This window comes from Kryptolebias marmoratus, linkage group LG1 (assembly GCF_001649575.2).
Source record: "Kryptolebias marmoratus isolate JLee-2015 linkage group LG1, ASM164957v2, whole genome shotgun sequence".
NCBI classification, from domain to species: domain Eukaryota; kingdom Metazoa; phylum Chordata; class Actinopteri; order Cyprinodontiformes; family Rivulidae; genus Kryptolebias; species Kryptolebias marmoratus.
In genome coordinates, this window is record NC_051430.1 from 8,884,161 (window position 1) to 8,906,471 (window position 22,311).

Below are 22,311 nucleotides of genomic sequence, written 5' to 3' on the forward strand. Positions count from 1 at the left end.
GGGGGGGGGTGAGGGGGGGCTGCAGCACCCTTTACACCCACACTTCCCACGGCCTTGCTTTGATCATTTTTAAGTGTAAATAAAATCTGTCAACTTCTGGGACCTAGAACATACAGAATAATTGATTTTACTACAATCTTTACCAGATGTTTTTGTTCACACTTCTTGAACTTTATTTATCAGCTCTTCTTTTGATCTTATTTGCATTAAGCCAAGTTTTAAAGCAGTAACCAAAAGTTATTTTTACTATATCAAGAGTATCAGTCTACGACAAATATGATGAAGGATGATGGCAACTTTAAGTGGCTGCTGATGTCTCCATCCGAATGCGAAACATGCTTTCAGGCAACTTTACAGTTATTGTGGGGATTTCAGACAGAAAACTATAGAATCCCGTTGCTGTCGAACCGTATTAGCCGGGCTTTAATCATTGTTCTCGACCCCCTAAACCCTCGAGGTTCAAGGCTTTAATTCCAGGTGATCATTAGAGCAGCAAATTTCATCAGCCCATCAACCTCGGTGGCTCAGGCTGTAATCAGCTAAACGGGCACATCTTGTCCGGACATTAGATGAAAACCTTCAAATAATATTTCTATTCTCTGAAAGTGCAACATTGAAGTCAAACAACCGCAGCCTCCTTGGTAACCAAGCAAGCCTCCACACGACTGAAAACCAAAGGGGCCCCACCGAGCACAACCAGCCGTTTTAAAGCTAATTTATGGATTTCGTATATAATAATCAGAACTGATCGCAGCATAAGAGTGTACAAAATCAGAGCCAGTGCCTGCTTGGATGCTGTCGGCCGCTGCAGCTAATCTTGTTATAGATGTGGAATGCAGCCAATTGAATACACCAACATAAAAGCGTTTGCATCAGTGCTAAAAACTTCTCTTAATAATTCCAATCTAATGCTGAGAGCCAGAAATAACCGGATTGCTGATGAGCAAGTGTTCGCAGCTTCTTTTTTTTTTTCCTCCTCTCCCTCTGGTCGACCTTGTGCTGTCAGCGCAGCGTCTGTTGTTTCTGACGATATTTATATAGATATACTGTATATATATATGTGTGTGTAAAGAAACTCATGTATTCCGGCTTGACTTGGCCTGGGAGGCACATGGGAAGCCAGGTCGACACTTTGACCAGTCATCAACGTTCACATACACAACCTTGACCCTGCTGGACCACGATGGCGCACTGATCAGCCTCGCTTAAGGCAACAGGCTGGTTTTATGACAGGCACGCAAACTTAGAGGGGAAAAAAACCTTGAATGCATTGAGACCAACAGTGCTCTACGCAGTTGAAATGCCGCACATGTATACAGTCTGTAGGGTGCGCATCCGCACAGATCGTTTCCATAGGGAATATTCAACACAATCATGTGGATTTAAACAGTAAAGGGATGCTCTACCACGTGCCTCGCGCACGTGCCTCGCGCGCGCACCGGCAGCGTTTCAATGCACCGACACATACACCGACCAACCCCACTCTTCACATTTTAGCGCACTAATCAAATTAATCCGGCCCATATGCTGCCCCGTTCCTCCACCAGGCAGTCTCGGAAACAAAACAAAACAAAAACAATGAAAAGAAGAAGAAGAAGAAAAAAAGAGCTGACCAACTTTTCTCTTTCTCTGTTTCTTTTCCAGAGCTCATTAAAATACGTATTCACCTCGGCGCGATTCGCTGCTATAATCAGCTCTGAATAATAGAAAGGGTCGTATTGATGCCCGTGGGCACCAGACACGCTGTTTTGTTTTGGAACAACCACCAACCGGGGCGGGTGAATGCGGAGGGTAAAATAAAAAGGCTACGATTCTTGCAGCACACACGCCCCCGCAAACGCCGCTCACCTCGGTTCCTCCCGACTGTCTGCGAGTCCCTGAGACGCTCAGCGTACTCTGGCTTGGGGGGAGTTGTGGGAGGTGGCGGCGGGGGGGACCACCTACTAAGCTCCTCGGGGGGCTAATTGTCCGGCAGCACACTTGTGCTTTTTCCTCCCACTCTCTGTCTGCTTACCGCAACGCGGGCGCGTTCTTTTGGAAAGAGTTCACGGACCGAGCCCAGAGCCCTGGATCTCCGCGAGGGGCCGCAGGGCAGAAAGGTCACACCTAGCTGGACTCCAACAGAAGCAAGCCCACACACACACACACCTCCCGGTGGTGCGCAGGCCAGGTGAAGAGGGGGGGGGGTGTCACATTTACAAAGGTGGTGCAAAACAAGTGTGATGCTGCGTATATACATGTATTCACTAACGCTGTGCGGCGTTAACAAACCAAAAGGGTAGATAGATAATAAATAAGAGTTTCAGGACTTGAACAGGATGCTGTTGATGATGATTTTAAACTTCTGTCAGTACATTTGTGCTTGTAAAGGTGCGACGATGACCTTTTGTCCGATTCAAGATGAAGAGCATCACACAAGTTACACACACGACAGATTTTAGGCAGCACACCTACTGTATTTTTATTAAGGTCTGCACGCTAAAACGCTGAGCTCACGTGAGCTTCACCAAAAGAAAGTCAGATTGAATTGAATTGTTTGTTTTTTTCCTATAGATTTTCATACAGAATAATCGACATGTTCTTTTAAAACAGCATTGCAAAAGTTTGGAAGAAATTTCCCACAAGATAAAACAGTATTTTTTGTTTTTCTTTTTTCCGTCTCTTCAGAATGACCCTATAGCTCACCAGATTTTACATACAGCTCCCTCTGGGAGACCTGACCCGCTGGTTAGGAAACATCGATTTACATAATCTGACTAAAATGTTAATGTGAAGGACCCCGGCGTGGCCCCCAGTAAAAACTAAACTGTTGTTTAACAAAACTTTTGTTCAGCATTTTGCTAAAATACAAGCTACAGCAAACACAAATCTATCTATCTATCTATCTATCTATCTATCTATCTATCTATCTATCTATCTATCTATCTATCTATCTATCTATCTATCTATCTATCTATCTATCTATCTATCTATCTATCTATCTATCTATCTATCTATCTATCTATCTATCTATCTATCTATCTATCTATGTGTCTTAGATAACATTAGCAACCATAAGCTAGTAATAGTCATACAGGTTCAAAGGCTATGGTAGCAAAGGTTAGCTTATCTGAAATAAGCTAACATAAATAAATATAAGCTTTAACATAAATATCTTAAATTTTTATTTTTGGGTTAATTAATCAAGCCACCTTAAATTCATTGCGACAAAGATCATTTCACGTTACTTGGTTAGTTAGCATGCTAGCTAATGTTAGCATTAGAACCATTAGGCCCTAAACCATTTTAACGTTGCACCAAAATGCTGTGGAGCCACGGAGTCACGTCACCATTATGTCTCGCTTCCACATAAGTCTGTGTCCGTCATTCCTTTTTTTTTGGAGTTGTCATGTCGCTTTCTTAGAGCGTTAGCAGAAACTCTTAAAGCTAACGGTGCCTTAGCGCCCTGTTTTACGCCCTTCAGCGTGACACTTAACCCGGTAGAAACGGAGGGATTATAAAAGACTTAAGCGCCGGCTACCGGGCAGTTCCCAAAGGCCAAAATTAGCCAAATGTGCTTCTACTGTGCTGCTGCCATGAATAAATGGGCATTACTGGAGGCGGTGGTAATGCAAAGCAGGACACTTCTGAAGAAGCCTGTGCACACTCAGCAGAAGTAAATTCCTTACGAATAAATAAATGTATGCCCCACTCTCTCAAAAGGGAATATCAACAACCATCAGCAATACAGACTTGGCATATGTGAGCTATACGGCGCAAGACAGATATTTGTCAAAGGGAAGGAGAAGTGAAAGGTGAGATGAGCCAGAGGAGAGTGGCAGGCCTTGATGCTCTAAGCCAGGGTCTATTAGAAGCTGATTGGAGCCATTAGGAGAGAGAAGCAATACGGGAACCGTGCGCAGGGCTCCTCCAGCCCCGGCCCCGGCTCGACATTAACCACTGCCTGCTTTCTACTTTGTTGAACACACAGGCTGATCGATAGCAATGAGTAAGGGTGAAAAGGAGGCTAGGAGGACGCGAGACGGGGGGAGGGGAGAAAAGCGAATTCGGCCTTTTTTACGGGAAGATAAGCCCGGATCGATCGGGGAGATGAGGAGCGGCGCTGCGTGGACAGAAAGGATGGAGGAATGCAAGATGCGGCGGATTCACACCCGTTCACCTCAGCAGGCTCGGTGGAGAGGAACTCTGTGTGTGTAGAGAGATTTAACCCGCCATCACAAATACTATGACTTAAATGCAAAGAAAATAACTGTGTTCCGCGTAAACAAATAATCAGATTTGTAAGGAAAGTCTCTCTGCTCGTACAGAACATCGATTAAATTCAACAAAATGTAGAATTTCATTACAGCGGCAACTGCGGCCACCAGGTCTATGGCGCCCATTCACAAATTAATTAGATTTACTTTTGTTCGGGTGTCAACACACTTGTAACAGAAAAGGCAGCGGAAAAAGTGCTCTCTGAAGAACCGGAGAATTGTTGCAACAAGATTTGAATCTGTAAAAAAAAAACAAAATAAACAAACACCCAAAGAAAGCAACATTAAAGCTGAAATTTTAAGTGAATAAAAGAGCATTCTAATATCCTCTTAAGTGTTGGTTTTTTAAAGAGCTGATTGCTACGTTTCATTGACTTTAGCCGTTTCGCGCTTCTAGATAAAATGGATTTTGACTCGCTTTTATCACTTCTCATTCAAAAAAACACTACCAAGAATGAAAGGTTGTTTATATGTTAGGGGACTTTCAATCACCTTTAAATAAGGTGTCAAGTCGGGGTTTTTTTTTTTGGTAATACCAGCTAAAATACTAATACAATAAAGAAGCTAATTGGATATTCTTGGGAAAAACGGTACATAAAAAACGGCACTTTCGGTACTAATGGGTTTCACGGCAGAGATGTGTGCGTAGCATGCTGAATTTCCCAGAAGAGAAGGTAAACAGGAAAAAGTGCTGGATTTGCATGAACACAATGAAGAGAAAATTAAAACAGCAGTAGCTTTGTTGCAGTAAATGAACCCATGCCCATTTACCGTTTTGTTTTCATGTCATCGGCCTGCGCCGCGGTGCTGTACGTCAGCGCGCACCAATGCGTTCGGGCAAATTACCATTTGGCTCGGGGAGTGACTTTTTTCTTTTTCTTTTTGCATTCAGGAGCAACACATTTATCAGCGCATCCCTGACACCTGTTGCGCTGCAGCAACGTAGATAACCTGTGTCTCCACCTGTCTCGCATTTTTCTTCTCGTCCTCCCTATCGCTCTCCCGATCTCTCCGAATTTGCGGTGGCCTCCCCGCCGCCACCTTCCCTCCAACACACACCTGACTTCTCGCCCCCCGTGATTTTTTTCCCTCCCCGAGCGTGTCTGACGACGCCCTGTCAGAGGAAAGCTATTTATGATCGTCAACCAATATCCTCACAGAGATAAGTGCACACTCTGAGAGTCGCAGATAGAACCAGAATTATTAGAGGGAGAACGGGGAAGGAGAGCGGCGTGATGGTGCTAGAATAAAACCGCAAAAAGGAGATTGAGGAAAAGCAGGATGTCTTAAGCTTTTTTTGTGTGTGTGTGTGTGTGTAAGTGTGTTGATCATTCTCATTTTCGTGCTACACCTGTGTCATATGTCTCTGTATTCTCCATGCTGACATACAAATGACTTATTTTTTTATTTTTTTCTATTTCATCGAAGACAATTTACTTTAGTCTGCTGGAGCTTCCAGTCACTCGATCAGGCAGACAACTCATCGTACACGGGGGAACGCTTCATCACACGCCTCAAGTAAGAGGAGGGGGGACACCCACTATCTGATACACGCTCAGCCATACAGACATCTGGTGTTCTACTAAGATGAGTGTCTGTTTTTTAGAGATAATAGGAACACAGGGCGGTATGAGTTATAGATTATAACCCCGAGAATAGCGGCACCGTTTAAGTGTTACGGCTTCATTATTGAAAACTACTTAATGTAGCACATAATGCATCGTAACTGGTGTCCAGTCGACAACTTGGAGCATCTTCGGGTTGAATGAGCGCCATTGCAGGCAGATGTTAGTTCTGTTTTACTCCCCGATAAGAGCACTTTCAGTCTGCTCTTAGCTTTTATGGCAAGCCAAGTAAAGTGTCCCCACGCTTCACGTTGGACTGATTAGGTTGGAATCGATCCTATTTTCCGACACTTAGCAAGAACACAAGCAGGGATCGGGATCATCAGCTAAATGTAATGTCACATCAGTGTAATTCATAAAGCCCTTGCAAAGGGAGATCTGCGCCTCAAGCTTTGCTGTCAACCAAACATCATCTCTCCTCTGTGCTGGCGCCGTTTGCCCACATTTATATAAGGTATTATGCATGTGTTTCGAGGAAAACCTGCCCATCTTAATGTAAATCACTGATAGGACATAAAAGGTTGAATTCTCAAAGACTAGAGGTGTGGTTTGCCTGAAATATTTACTGACAAGAGCAGCAATTTGCCATACTATTACCGTTATTTATTTATTTATTAAAAAAAAAGGCGTGTCACAAAATGGTAATTCATCCTCTCTTCCACGGAGGAGTGTCAGACATTGTTGGATGTACAATATTCCAAAAAAGTGCAAGAAATCCTGTTGTTAATGTATTGGATTCAGAATACAGAACTTCAAATTCACAGAACATTTGGACAAACAGTGCTTCACATCCAGAGGTTAACAAACAAACATGAAATAGACACTGCAGGTTAAATATTGTGGAACACCCCTCACCATCACCTTGCACTCAGCATGCCTAGGTCTGCTTGCAACAGTGTATAATTGCGTTATTTGCTATGTGAATTTGATGTTAAGAAGGAACTGATAACAGGTGTCAATGATGGAGCCAAAAAAAAGTTGCTGCACAACCTTAGTGAATCTGGGCCTACATTGTTGGATAGGCCGTATGTTATAAATGCCAGACAAAGATGAAGCTGAAAAGCATTTCCTGCTCCTTCCACACCAAAACACAATCAGTGACGGTAAAAGTGGATGTGCGTTTTCATCAACTTCCATCAGCTGCTTTCATCTAAATTATAGAGCTGGATTTCAGTGAGTTCTCACCGAGCTAAAACCTCATTAATGTACTTTCATTACGTTCTGATTTAAACTTCAGATCAAGACGGAGAGCGTGCCAACATTTATTCCCAGTGAACCAAAAGCTTTAAATTCTGCGCGCTCTGTTCGATTGACTTTGTTTGTGTCTGAAGCCCTTATATTTCTCCCGGCGGCCATATTTCAGGTGAAATATGGCCGCCTTTTTCTTTTACTCGCTAATGCCCTGTCAGGATAGGACGCGAGCGCCTCGCGCGCACGCTCGCACACATTCGTACCTCCAGCATCACTCTTAACAAAACACTAAGAAATCTAAAATCCAATATACGACCCAAATTCAATCCCTTTTTCTCAGTTTTTTGGGCCTTTTTCCCCCCCCCCTTATCTCATGAAAGGCTCATACGTCTCCTCTCTTTCTTTGTATCGCAGCAGAATCATTTCTTTCTGGGAGTTCCTGAAAATGACTATAATTTCCAGATCCCTTTTTTTCGACAGCTGCCCTCTCCTCCCATGTGTTTTTTTCCCCCCTTTACCTCCACATATTCACTTTCTTCTCTTGGTTTTTTTAAAAAAAAATTATTTTTTGTTCCCTCCTGTCGAACGCCCCACCATTCCTCCTCCTCTCGTCTTTTATCTTCTCAGTTCTCTGATTCGCGTTGCCAACTGGGCTGTTTGCTGAGGAAGGTTTCAGAGGAGTTAGGAGAAAAAAAAGGCAAAAAGAAAGAGAGACATTGCTGTGTTTTTCTTCTCCGCCTTTTCCGTTGTTTTTATTTTCTTACTTGCTCGTCTCCTCCTCCCTCGCGAGCCCGTGTGCTTTTTTTTCCTTTTAATCTCGTCTCCCGGTTTTATTTTCCACGCCCGCCTCGGAGTTCTCCGTGAATGTTGAGTAGTGACACTTGACTCAGATGAAGATCACGTCGGCCTGAAAGAGAGAGAGAGAGAGAGAGAGAGAGAGAGAGGGAGGTGTAATGAGTGACGGGGGTGGCTGGCGATGTGTTTGCACACGCGTGAGACTGACGAGGCAGCTTTAATCATTTGGATGTCTCTGTGGGAGAAGGGCTTGTTTTTCCCCACACAGGCGCACGCAAAAAAATACAAAGTCAAAAAATTCCGATTTGAACGTTTTAACCTCGACCGCTCCAGAATGTGATGCAATACGACTCAAGCGTGAAATGATTTGAGCTGAAGTTTCCCCAAATATTAACAGATTTTTTTTTTTATTATTATTGTAACCTTGACAACAAAGGATGAAGAGCAGCACTTTGTTTCCTGTTTAAACAAAGAGAAAGGTGTCCCCCCCCCCTCCTCCCAGACTATGACTGATGTCTAACCTTGTGTCCCACTCTCATTGTGCGTCTGACGATAAAGGCAGCCTTTTAAATAATGTTCAAAGCTGTTGTCCTTCGCTAAGAAGACGATTCCTCCCCGAGTTTTAGAGGGGATGTAAACAAACCACAAGTTCCTCCAGGCAGAGAAAAGAAAGAAAGGGAGTAAATGGACGGAGCCCAGAAATTGCCGGGTGTAGAAAATAAATGAAGGTGTACACAGATTTGCTTCATTCTGTTAGAGAACAACGAAACAAACCATTATTCAGGTTCAGTGGAGTTGGACGGGCCCTCACTCTGAGGATCAATAGCTTCTAAACAAAGTATATCGCAAATGCCGCTGCCTTTCCACAGACAAAACGGTAATTTTAATCAAGACAAGTCTTACACTAACCTGGACACGATGTACGGTTGCCTACCTGCCTAAAAAAAAGACATTTACAGAGTGCAAAAAACCCTGTTACTAAATCATGCCGTCACACGTGCTTCTAAAATAGCTGTCGAAGCGGCATTAATAAAAGACAAAAATATCTGATTGATAAAATATCACACCTCAGCAACTACTGTCCATAAACACTAATGCAAATGTGTTACTGCAAATCCAGGTGTAAGGTTTAAATGGTTTATAAGGCAGAGATTGGGTGAGATTTTAAGGAACTGCTGTATATTTTATATTATGCTCTCCGTGTGCTGAGCTGAGCGCGCCAGGTCTCACGGTTAGGTTGAATCATCAGAGTCGCTTCTTGCGAAAGCCGAATTTATTAGTGCCTGCCACCAAAGCCACTAAAGGTTCGTCTTAGCAAAACGCTGAACCAGCGGACAGATTGCACTGAAACCCTCAGAAAGGGGTAGCGGCTCAGAATCGCCCCCAACGCAGACTCTTGAGAGCTACACATTGCGCAAGCTCTTTGTTTAAAACGTTAACGGCGTTAACTGTTGGCATCAACGATGTTTGTGCGTTAGCTAAATAACCACTTCATCAACCACTGGGTGTATTTAGAGTCATCCCAAATGAAGATGGCCACCGCAGCTAACTGACCCAACAGAGTAATGGTTTTACTTTGGTCAAATTTCCAGGTACTGAGCTAAAGTTTGAATGTGGTAGTAGCCACGAAGCGAGGCATTAACAGAGCCAAAACAATCGACAAGGCCGACTTTCCCTTAAATGCCAAAACAACAAAGTGCAAAATCACTTTCAGCTGCATTTTGGCGCATACGGAAAGACAAACTGCAGCAGATGTGCGTTAATTTGAAACATTTTCAGCATCACGACACTGAGCTCATCCGCCATCTTGGGAGAAATGTCGCCCAGGAGGCACCCGTCACACAAATAAAGTGCCCTGCGGAACGTAAAGGCAGCCCGTTCTTGTTCCACACCTCTTCTGGTTCCGCCCTGCTTGCTTCATTTCTGAACGCTTGCACGTGTGTGTGTGTGGATGCGGTCGGAGCCATCGGTGTTTTACGAATGGCCAGAACCAGCCCAAAAGGCGAGCTGGTCTGAGCAGCCATTTTGCGGAAATGTTCTAAAAGACCCTTGAAACTGGGTGATATGCGTTCCTTCAATGAATTATAGGCTTTTAATTAATGAAATATCTTACCGTTATTCATTCCATTTGTTTTCAGAGAAAGCAAGTATTGTGACAACTAAGGTTAATAACTTTATGGAAAAATCTCTATTATTCTCGTTGGCATTTTTCTTTTGCTGGTTCCATCAACCTTTGCTAATGCAGTATTTTGAAAAGGTGTCCCCTGTAATCTGATTCCTCAAATAGTTGTTGCAGCAAAAAAGGGAACACAGCCCAACATTTAGCGGACCCCAGCGGTCCGGCCCGCAGATCTCACGACCGTCGTTAAAAGAGCCACTGAGATTCGGGTCAACGTCAATCGCTCGCCAAGCGCAACGAGAGTCAGGAGCGAACGAGGCCCGGCTCCCGTTACAAAGAAGGGAGCAAACAAAGGCGACACCGACACCTCCATGCTTCATTCACTGCCGTCAATAAAGCAGGCGCTGGAAACTCGGCTACACTTTCCGCACGCCGGGACACACTCTCATCGATCGGAAACGGCTGGGAAGTTCATCAAACTTTATCGACCCCCAAAAGCATCCTAACGCACGTGCATCAAAAGAAGAAAGAAAGAAAAAAAAGCCCCTTGAGAAGCGTGTTTATTTCAAAACTAAGAAAGATTTGCGCAAACAGCTTGACGGCCTCGTAGTACCAGTTAAAAAAACAAACAAACAAAAAGGAAAAAGTTAATAAGTTAAGACAAAACATTCAATATTTGGATTTTTTTTTCTTTGACTCTTTAAAAAAAAGGCTAAAAAGTCTTTATTCTCTAATTTGTAGAAGAATCTGTTCAGACCACAAAGGTTAATTTGATCCTCCGTAGCTTTTTCAGTAGCCAGCGAAGATCTCGCTCCGCTTCCCGAACATCAAAGCGCGAGATAAACCCTCCGCTGATGGCTGAGGGAAAATATAAAGCGCGTCGAGTTCAAAATCTGAAACTCTATTTGACAGCGGGCTCTTCAAAACAGACTTAGGTTGTGCCCTGGAAAGTTCATTTAGACGTAATGTGGAACGCTTCTGAGTAACCCGCCATACGAGTACACGTGTAAAGCGCGCGCATGTGTGTTGGCTGCTGTTGGTAGAACGTTTAACCCCTTCGGTGGGCGACTCCTCGGCTGCAACAGCAGCAGGTATATAAAAAAAATAAATAAATAGATAAAAAGAAAGAAATTCACTTAGAGGGAGAAAAACAATCTCTCCAAGAATATAATATGTTGCTGCTGTCCCCGGCTTAGTTACCTATAGGGCTGGATGAACTCAGACACACATACACACACAAATATGTGACAGCACAGCACAGCACTGTGCTGGGTGCTTTTTTTCCCCCTAAATAAGTAAGTCATCCAGACCTCAGCTTTCCGTCAGCTTTATCCAGAGCGACTCGGCAGCCAGCTCCACGCGAACACACGCTTAAATCAACAATCGGTCACATTTGAAGCCCCCCAAAAAAAAGGGAAAAGGAGAAATGGTGGTGGTGAGGGGATGAGCAGCAGAAGGGTCTAGTTAGAAAGCAGGACACCTGTACTACACACACACACCTCCAGCTGTTGGCTGGCTGCGTGTTTGACAGGCAGCACACTGAGTGGCTGCGTGGATGCCAGCCAGCCGCTCGTGAATCAGCGATGACTAACGGTTTGAAACAGCACTTCCTGAGCTAATCATCTGCATACTTATTGTAAACAAATACGGCTAATTTGTGTGTGTGTGTGTGTGTGTGTGTGTGTGCGTGGGAGGGGGGGGGGCGTTGTACACGGCCACGTGTGTGCGAGCAACACTTGACTTTCAGCCGACATGTTTGCCGACGAGCCTTCTCTGTCGAATTTCAATTTCAGAAAAAAAAAAACGAGCACCTTAATTGATTCCTGACACCGTCCAGGTTGGCGCACCGCCTCCACCAACTAATCGCTGCGTCGAGGAAGAAGATAAAAGGAGTGGCGCTCTACCCCGACAATGTCCTTACGATCAGCCCGCGCGAGACGCCGCGACGGGATGCTAATCTCGTGTAAAGATGGGGGGGTGGAGGGCCTTTCAGCACGTGCCAAGCACTGCCCGGTAAGATGGCGAGGCGGCGTTTTGAGCGCCAGCGGCGGCAAGCTCTAATCAGTACCAGAATTGGATGAGGCATGTGGCAATGAAGTCCAGCAAAATGCCTGCCAGTCTCTCTTAGAGGGAAGCAGTCCTCCTACCCCCTCATCTCCCATCCCCCCAAAAATCTGGCTGATCTGGGTTTTGGGCGCACACACTTTATCTTGTTGAACATCTGGCCAAAGTCAGAGGGAGATCTGAGCAGCGGAGGAATCATCACTATAACGAAAGGACTTGTAAAAAGTCAGACACTGAAGCCATCTCTATCACTTGTGAAAAGTGTTCTTTTTTTCAGACCGACTCGCTTATATAAACTCCGATGCAGCCCGTCGACGAAGATGTGAGCGTCACCCCCTGAAATTAGGAAGGTCGCCATTTCACTGAGGCCATCATCGGCATGACGGCACGACAGAGTCAATTTTTTTTTACCAAGATCCCTCATGAGGGTTGTCAATAGTCCCTGGGAAGAATCGGTTATTCAGTGAACACCATGCCACGACTGATGGAAGAGCACACAGAGTGACATTCGTCTTCTTCCTGCTCGGCTCAAGAGCGGGAAATATCCCCGTTCCTACTCCTGCACGGACGGCGATCGTGTCTGAAACACAGTATCGGCGCAGCTGGTGTATTAAAGAGATACCCTGGTCATTTTTTGAAGTGATGTTTGTTCTGTCAAATAGTTATGAATAGTTGATACCTTACCAGCCGTGACATAGAGCGTGGAACATGAGGAAAAAGGAAAAAGCTGTTAACTTAGCCCGGAAGCTAACAGCTAGCCAAATAGTAGGCCTGTTTTATATTTTCTTACAGGCTTATGAAACAATTCTTTCTCAGACATATCATACTGGTATGAAAGAATGCTACATTAGCTAATATATGTATAAAATAAAAACAATCGTAACATCTAAGCATATTTCCGGTACATCGGCCATGATTTTAAACATCAAGTCAACTGCCTGGGTTATGTAGCATACTGTGATTATTTTGGTTGATTATTCTAATTCTGTAGCAGCTTCAGAACCCAAAAAATAAAACAAGGAACAAACTTGAGGTAATCTCACTTTTCCTAACCCGACCACTCAAGTGTCGTCCCTGCACAGATGCTGTGCGCTGACTTCACAAACTCGAGACGGTTAGCAGGTGTTAGAGAAGCCCTAAAAGCCTTTTGTAACAATATATAAATTAGATAAAACTATAAAAATTAAATTAAAACCCATTAGAGGCGATGTGAACCCTGGAATGTAATCCATTTGTTGAGTAGAAAAAAAAAGAAACCAACCCAGAGCATCCCTAATGTAACTCAAGCTCTTTTGTTAGCATGAGCTAAGTTAGCCAAAACTAGCATGAGCAACTAAAAGGCTATATCATCATTTGCTGCACTTGTTTAGTATTTTTTTTACTTAAAAATTAAAATGGTTTTTTTTCTAATAATAATATAATAATAACAGAATACAGAATGTTTGAAAAATGGTGGATAATTAAACTGTAGTAGCTTGTAGCGAACAACAGAATATGTGCATTTCTTGCTTTAGATAATGAGACAACCAAAAAAAGAAAACCAACCAGAAGCACTCAGAGAGCGCAAACCTCCACCAAGGCCACAGGGTGATTCAAATATAGTACAATTTGAATCATAATCTGGATCACCACCATTATTTTTTGGGACAACCCCAACATTTTTTGAAGATTTCCTCCAAATCTGTTCATCAGTTTTTACCTGATCTTTGCTAACAGACAGACAAACAAACCAACGGACACAACCAGAAACAGAATTTCCTTGGTTGAGAAAACAAAAGGGTCACATGTAGGAGCAGAGAGGTTTTTAACTAAGGGGGTTACATGTGACCTTGACCTTTGACCCCACAAACCTTGAAATCAACAGGCATCATCTTTGACCCATGAGGTGTCCAGCTGTGCAGTTTGACATTCCTACATTACACTGCTGCAGAGTTAGAGCACTAGGTCAGCTGTGATGTTGACCTTTGACCCAATGACCTTGAAATCAATGGTGATCACCCTTGACCTAAGAGGTGTCCAACTGTGCAGTTTAATTTTCCTCGGTTACATGGTTGCATACGTAAAACACAAGGTCATCTGTGACTGACCTTTGGCTCCATCAACCTTGAAATCAACAGTGATCACACCTGACCCATGAGGTGTCCAGCTGTGGAATTTACCATTCCTGTTATACAGCCGCAGACGCTGCTGAACACACACTGTGTGTTTGTGTTTTTGTTGTTGTTGTGCTTCTTTCAGAGGACAGTGACAAACGTCTGACGCAGTCAGACACATCGCAGCCGCAGAGTTTCTGCCACGTCTAAACGAGCGCTTTCAACTTCTGTCATCGCCGCGCTCTGAAGAGCAGGAACAGAGAAACAACAACATTTGTTGGGTACTGACAGATAAAGAGATTGTGATTTTTAATCCCCCCCCCCCATCCCCCACCCCACCCTCGGTGAAGTGGGACTCTTCTACTATCATCCGCTCGTTTCCTGTGTGAAGCGCAGGGCCTGCGTCATCGCCGCTGGCATCTCATGCTGGCTCGGGCTGAGGAGCTCTGATTATTATTCTCGCCGTGCCAGAACCCACAGGAGCCCCCGGTGGACGCAAAACACCGAGCTGCACCTGGTGTGCGAGCTCAGCCGAAGAAGGAGCACATGAAGTAGTCTCACATTTTCGAACAACACGTCCGTGATTGCTTTGTGTCAGAACCAAAAGAAACGGGAAACAGGGCCGTTTCTCTTCAATTTGAATAAGTGTTCTTTGGAAGAAAGCTGGGTAAAGTTAAAGGCTTAGGATTTCAAAATCAACCATTTGGCACTTATAGTGGGCCTGTGTGATGGAAATAACCCTCAGCTACTACCACATGAACTTTTACCTCAATCTCTGTAAAAAATCACTAAGCTATAGCTATGTTTGTGTCTGCTAAGCTCAGTTGCCTGTAGTGGCCAACTCGAACTGTGTCGACTCCAAAAGTTATTCAGTTGTAGATGCGCATTCAATAATACCTTTCTGAGAATTTCATTAGAATCTGTGTGCCAGTTCATGAGATATTTTGCTAACAGACAACCCAAAGACTTTGAACAATCTGTAGCGCTCGGGGGATAGATTGGTGATAAGTTTCTAGCTCAGTGTCTGCAAAATTGACTTTATAATAGCTGATTATTTGTTTCCAAATGTTAATTAGCTATGACAGCCATCTTGGATTGGGTTGACTCCAAAAGTAAATCCGTTGTAGGCGGACAACCAATATTTACTTTCTGAGAGTTCCATCAAAACCCATCCGGTGTTTCAAGAGATATTATATTTCAAGAGTGTGTGTGCATGTGTGTGTGTGTGCGAACCGGTGGTTCACATGAGTGGGAGGATGTGACGGTAAAGCGCCGGCTCAGCCCCAGGGCGGGTTCGGAGATTCATCCCAATATTTGTCTCGTGGGAGGCATAAAGCCAAACAAACGGCTCCCGCTGAGGTACTCTCTGATAAAAACCCAGCGTGTTTCATAACGCAAAGTGCTTAAACAAATAATATCTTACCTGCAGTAGATAGCGCCTTGAATAATAGATTATAGCCATTTTTTGTATTGCCTAAGGTGTGCTGGCTGTTGCAGCAATCTTGAACTGGGTTGACTCCAAAATTCAATCAGTTGTAGATGTGCATTAAGTGACAGTTTCATTAGAAAGGGTTCAGTGTTTTATGAGATATGTTAATAACAGACAAACAGGGTTGATGCCAACAGCTAATGCTGAAGTTTTAGGCAGATAGGTGGTGGAATTGGTTCGCGCTCAGGGTATGTGTCGGGAATGACTCCCAGCTACCACCACACCAAATGTTAGCTCAAAGTCTGTAAAAGTGACTGAGTTGTGTGCTTCCTTGTGTTGGATAATACCAATTAGCTGCGGCAGCCATTTTAAATCGGACTGACTCTAAACAGTAATCAGCTGAAGATGTGCATATAATGATTATCTCTCGAGAGTTTCGTTGAAATCTGTTGACTGGTTCATGAGATATTTTGCTAACAGACAAACAGAGCTGACTTCAACGGTTGATGCTAAAGTTGAAAGCAAAGATCTCGTGCAATGAGGAGTATTTAAAGCAGGTGTTGCGAGTGACTCTCGGCTACCACCACACCAAATTTTAAAACCACATGTGTAAAATTCACTGAGTTGAAGCAACTTTTTGAGTTTACTAAGACATATTGAATTGGACTGACTCTAAAAGGTAAACAGCTGAAAATGACCATCTGACGATTACTTCCCGAAGGTTTCGATAAAATTTGAATCGTGGTTCTTAAAACCCTTTGCCGACAAACACGGCCGCACAGACACGGGCACAAACATCCTCGCCTGCCTTCGCCTTTTGACGGCAAACAAAATCTCAAAAAACGTTGTTACGGGAAACGCTATTTAATTTATAAACACCCACATGAGATCAGAGTTGTTCCAAGGCAGGCAAAAAGCTGAAAGTATTAAACTTTTCCCTCCACGCTGTAGCTCAAAGAGCAGCCGACTGCCGGTAAAGTAATAAGGTTCATCAGAACCTCGCTTCGAAACATCTGAACTGCTCCTTTAATGCTTTGGGTTCGACCGTCTGCAGGTTTGCTGTTTTTCTTAGATTTCTCATTAATTCTGTTACGGTAAATAACCTAAACTAAACTTACATATTTCTGCTCCCATAGCAGAAAAATGACATTTAAATGAAGTCAACAACTGGCGTGCTGAGCACCGAGGAGAGGCGCGTTTTAAATGGCACGGGAAGAATTATACGCTCGTAAAGTCACCGCGGCAACCGCAGCTCGAAAAGCCGCGCAGAGCTTGTCATGTCCGGCTGCGTGTACGTCCAGCTAGGTCAACTCACAGAACTGTGCGTCGTGCCTTTTAGCTGAAACCAGCGATGCAGTCCGAGCAACGGAGCCGAAATCTCATTTAAAGGCTGGAGGAATGGGCGCCAATATTTATTGCCGAATTTTAAGGGGAGTTCCAAATTTATTTATTTTTTCATTTCTGACTAGCCTCGACTTCAGTATCCAAAATGGTCGACTCGTAAATGAGAAGCTGCGGAAAAAAGAAGAAAAGAAGAAACAACAAAGTACGAAAAAAAGAAGAAAAAAAAAACAAAACGACTGCAACCAGGTTAGGTCGGGTCTGACATTAACCCCAGATCCAAGCTCTGACTTAGAGGTAAAAGAAACTTTCTGAGAATTTCATTAAAACCTGTCCAGTGGTTGATGAGTTATTGAACTTGACATGACAGACAGACGAACGAACACACACACACACACACACACACACGGGCAGCAAACACATCACCCTATCAGCTGCAATTTTCTTCTGTGTTTCACAGTTTTGGACCTGTCAATAAATTTGATTGAGCCCTACAGAAATCACAAAGCGGTGTGTCCTAACACCTACCCTGAAGGAGGCCCTTGCCCACGACGGGTGTGTGTGTGTGTGGCAGGACAATTCAGCTCCTGCGTGGGCCTCGAAGAACACGGGCAGCCACCAGCAAAGAAGTAGACTTGATAAACAAGCGGCGCCTCTTAAAGCGGTCCGCCGTTTCAGAGACTCAACAAGGTCAGAGGGAGTGGGATTTTTCTTCTTCTTCTGCTGCTGCTGCTCCGGTGTAATAACCAGAGGCAGGGATATCCTCTCTCATTAGCTTTACTCTCACTGCGCCCCGGCCGTCTGTCCCGCTAAATGTAACCAGCCGAGGGTCGGAGCAGCAGCTGAAATAGCAAATAACCAGGAAGCCCAGCATAGATGTGTAGGTGGGGGATTATTGACGGAGCTGGAGGTAAAGGGGAATATATGTGATCAATTAGTATAAATGTGCGTATTCTTCTAAAAGTGTACTTCATCCATATTCCTGCTGGAGGTTGTTGATGTCCGCAGCTTAATGTGTGCACATGTGTATCACATCTACACGTTTGTGTGTTTATCTAATTTCTCGGAGGCCGTTTTACGATTGTCGTAGCGTTTGCTGAGGCCTCGGTGGTGCCGGTGTGATGGCAGCCTCACTTCTGTCAGTCTGCCCCAGGGCAGCTGTGGCTACAATGTAGCTTACCACCATCAGTGGATGAATGGGTTGTTGATTGATTGTAGTTTGAAGTGCTTTGTTGTCCTTGGACTTGATAAAGCGCTATAAAAGTGCACGCCATTTACCATACAACGTCGCTCTCTGGCCAATCAATGGCCTAAAGGCTTATAATGTCAAACCTTCAGCTCACCTCGCCTGGAACTTTAAGGTTCTAAGAAGCCCGCTGAAAGTGGGCTGGGTCGACCCTAGTGTGCCGAGCCGAGCCCACGGAAAGGGGCCATAACAGTCCATGATGCCTTCAATGACCTCAGACTTCAGTGCGATTGGGTAGACGGCAGGGAAACACCTCCCCTCCATGGCAACCCACAGACCCTTGGGGAGGCCCCACTGCTCAGTTGGCTCGTCCCTCCAGGCTCCAGCTCGAGAACCTAAGAGACGAGCACACGCGGGAGCTCCAAGGCTAAACAAATTAGATCATCCTTATTTGTTCACACAACTTCGAACAAAGAAACTTCTCCTGGTTCCTTCTCAATCAGCTTTGAAATGAAAAAAAAAAAAAACGTTTACAAGAAGACTAGAATAACACAATACAGGAATGTATCTATAATACTGGATAAAAATGAATCTAACGTAGCAAAACATCAAATATATTGAGTTCATGCTGTAACTGAGTTTATCACAGTTGCGTCTCAGTCAGTTGGGTAATATTGACAGATTTATTTGAGTCATGTACAAACTGCACAGCCTTCTCGTTACACTGACACAGCAAAACACAAACATTCATATATGAATATATATATACATATGTGTGTATGTTTCAGCTCTTTTGTTGATCATGTTCAGCAGATAAACCCAGAAGGACTAAAGGAACTCTTCCACCTCACTGTCCTATCAAGACAAATGGATGAAGATCCAAAGCAATCCATTGGCTTCCTTCGCCGGACAACCAGTCTTTTATTTACAAATTAGCATTTTGTAAGAACTATTACACTGACTCTGGTTGTACTGAATAGAATGACCTGGACTGTATGTGTTTGGTCAGGAGCTGGGTCCGTTTCCTTTTGTCTGCACAGTTCTCAGGAAGGGACTCGTGTCGTCATTTGGCCCAACGTGCGGTAGATAAACCGAACGCACTGTTTAAGACAACGGTTTCCGTTTGGTTAGAAGCTGATGAGGACGTTAGACGTACCATGACAACAACAACGTTTCTTGTTGTTCGCCAAGCTGGGAGAGACAAAAGGCTGTTTCTGCTGAGACCTGCTAAGATTATAGAAATCTCCGGTTTGTAGAAGCAAAGCAGAAATGATTTTCTACAGTGACGGAGCTTTAATTATCGCCACCACCGAAAAGCAAAGTGTGTTGTAGCGCTTTTGCTTACATCTCAGAGTGTGCGTATGCGTATGTGTGTCTATCTATTACCAAACCACGTATTTATGGCTACATTTAATAAGGACGTCCATCTACAACCGATCAACTTTTGGAGTCAATCTAATTTAAGATGGCATCACGAAAACTGCAATAACGTATAATCATTTTACAAACGTTCAGCTAAAATCTGACACGGTAGTAGCTAAGAGTCATTCCCAGCACACACACACACACGCACTCATCTTGAAATGTCGCACGAGATCACACGTAACGTTAGCTTCCAGGTTTTACAAACGACTTGCTACGATTCCCAACCCTTTTTTTTTTGTTTGTTTTTTTCAACAGGGGATGATCTCGGCAGCATGGAAGGCGGTGGGCAATTGAATTTAATTTAAGAGCTGCCTTTTTTTTTTAAATAAAGAAATCTGCGCATCAGTCCGTGTCATTAACACACACGCACACACACTCACACAGAACAGCACGGCGGGCGTAGCTTTAGATGGGAGTGGGAAAATCGGATTTGCCCTGCTCTCTCACACACCGATCCTTCACCAGAATCCATATTCTACAGAGCAAAAGCACGGACTAAAAGAGACAGAAGTACTTATCCTGCTATATCTAAACTATCAGACCACCAGAGGAGTGTGTGTGTGTGTGTGTGTGTCTGATGGGATTAAACTGGACCTCAGCTGCTTAACCAAAGTTGCGCTGGTGTGATGACGGACAGCTCTTTAAAGGAAATGACTCATGTTTCTATTCTTCTGAGAACATCTGTTCTTCCTCACACACACGCACGTGCGCACGTGCACGTACACAGCAGGCGACTGACCTCTGTGCACACGCGAGCAGAGGACTCAACCTGTTTAGCCTGACATAATGAAGCACATAATCACATCCACGCACGCTGAGACACAAAAGAATTATATCATGAAGGATTATCCCCCGTTACGGCCACCCACACTCACACACACACAGGCCACGCGAATGAACTCGCATCCATCCGCGGAAAGCAGAGATGCGTTACAAATCTCCCAAAACAAAATCCAAACTCCAAAGGGAGAAAGTAAGGGCAGAGAGAATTATATAAAGGCGTAAATATTTTTGTTTGCTTAAAATATTACTTATTTGACAACATTGACGAGTCGGGGAGAGAGAGAGAGCAAAGAAGGCTTATAAAACCACACACACCCTCAGAAGCAGTGAGGTCATCTTTATTAATAACCCCCCTGACAACAAACACACTCACATCAAGGCCTTCGCCCTCCCTCCATGCCCCCTCCCTTCCTTAGCTCCTTAAAAAATGACAACTGCCAGACTGACACAGTAGGGGGTGTGTGCATGTGTGTGTCTGTAACACACAAACACACACACACACACACACACACTCTGCAGCACAGCCAGGAGACAGCATGTCAGTGATCTGTCAGAGGGTAACGGTGCTGAGCGGGCGTGTGCACTCCCCTGTGTGTGTGTGTGTGTGTGAGTGTGTGTGCACGTTCGAGTGTAATTTTTTGGGTGGAAGCACCTCGAGCGGGAAAGGACCAGGCAAACAGGAAGTTGGGGCCGGCGCACACCGGCGCAGACACACTCTAAGAAACATGCTGCGGCTCATTTGTTCCCACTGACAGCAGAGGAGAGGGATGGTTCTCCAGGAGATACGTTTAAGGGAGGAGGACAGGTGTGTGTGCGAGTGTGTGTGTGTGTGAGCGAGCTGGAGGAGGAGGAGAGCTAAAATCTGCATCAAAGCCGTGTTTTTACTTATGTCTCTGCTCATCTCCTGCGTTATGTTTGCCGTGCTCTGCAGAGCTTGTGATGAATAATTAGAAAAAAAAAAAGAAGAACAAAAAATAAAAAAAGACTTTCCGAGCACTCGAAAAAAGGTGAGCCTCCTCTTCTCTGGAAGTGGGGTTTTAATTTGATCTGCGAGAGAGGGTGACTCCGCTGCCTAATGAATGTGGAAAAACACGAGACGCAATTAGGGAAAGGTCCACAGAAACGCTCTTCGGCGTTTGTGACGCAGCGAGGCAGACTTCCACGGGTTTTGTTCCCGTCTTTGTGTGGGTCGTGACAACACGTCCATACGTCACGGGGCAGAAACAGGAAGCCGAGGTGGTTAAACCGCCCTTACCTCGCTTTGTTGACGTCTCAGGTGTTAGCCTGAACCATGGGACAGAAGTGAAGAAAACTGAACCCCTCTGCAGCCAACATAAAAACTCCAGACTATCATATGGATTCTTTACGCTCAGTGAAGCAGCAGTTCAAACTTTGGCGACCTTACATCAGCAGCTGAGCAACATTTGTTTATTTCAACTAAATCTCGCCCCTTATATTAATTCCAAACAAGGGGAAATGTAACAGTTCAGGCTCAATAATTTAAAGATTTCTGTTGCTCTGTGAAGTATGCAACATTTAATCATGAGCTCAGATCTTCCCTCAACTTTATATTTATCCCCTGTTGCCGAAAGGCGAGCAGCACTGTTTTTGCCAGTGTCTGAGCGCATCTATTACAGGCAGCGTTTTAGTTTACAGAGTGGCAGAAGGCAATATGGCTTCCTTCAAGAAACGATAGGCCTTGAATTTGTTTCAGTTTTTGCTAGAAGCCTCTGTATGCTGCCTGCTACTGCCTATCGACAAGAGTGTTCTTAATTAAATAAACACGAGGGGCTGCGCTCTCTCTTTTGGGGCCGACTTACGTAACAGAGTGTGTTTACTACAGCAAGGCTGGGAGAATAAAAGGAAAGCGTTAGAAACTCGGTATATGTTCGATGGCTGCCACGTCGTAACAAAGACGCCAAGGATAAAGAGACTTTGAGCAGAGTAGAAAGCAGACAGGGACCTTTTCGGGACTCGACACAAGCCGTGCGAGAGCGCCGGGGG

The 22,311-nt window shown here is 44.4% G+C and overlaps 1 protein-coding gene across 1 annotated transcript in view; it reads right to left on the bottom strand.

Moving 5' to 3' along the window:
• Positions 1 to 22,311, bottom strand: part of sema4c (sema domain, immunoglobulin domain (Ig), transmembrane domain (TM) and short cytoplasmic domain, (semaphorin) 4C) — a 104,241-nt gene that overhangs the window by 58,928 nt on the left and 23,002 nt on the right. Inside the window, exon 2 of the mRNA XM_017414642.3 lies at positions 7,837 to 7,979. The gene's annotated coding sequence lies outside the window, so the exon portion shown is untranslated. The remainder of the gene's footprint in view (positions 1 to 7,836; positions 7,980 to 22,311) is intronic.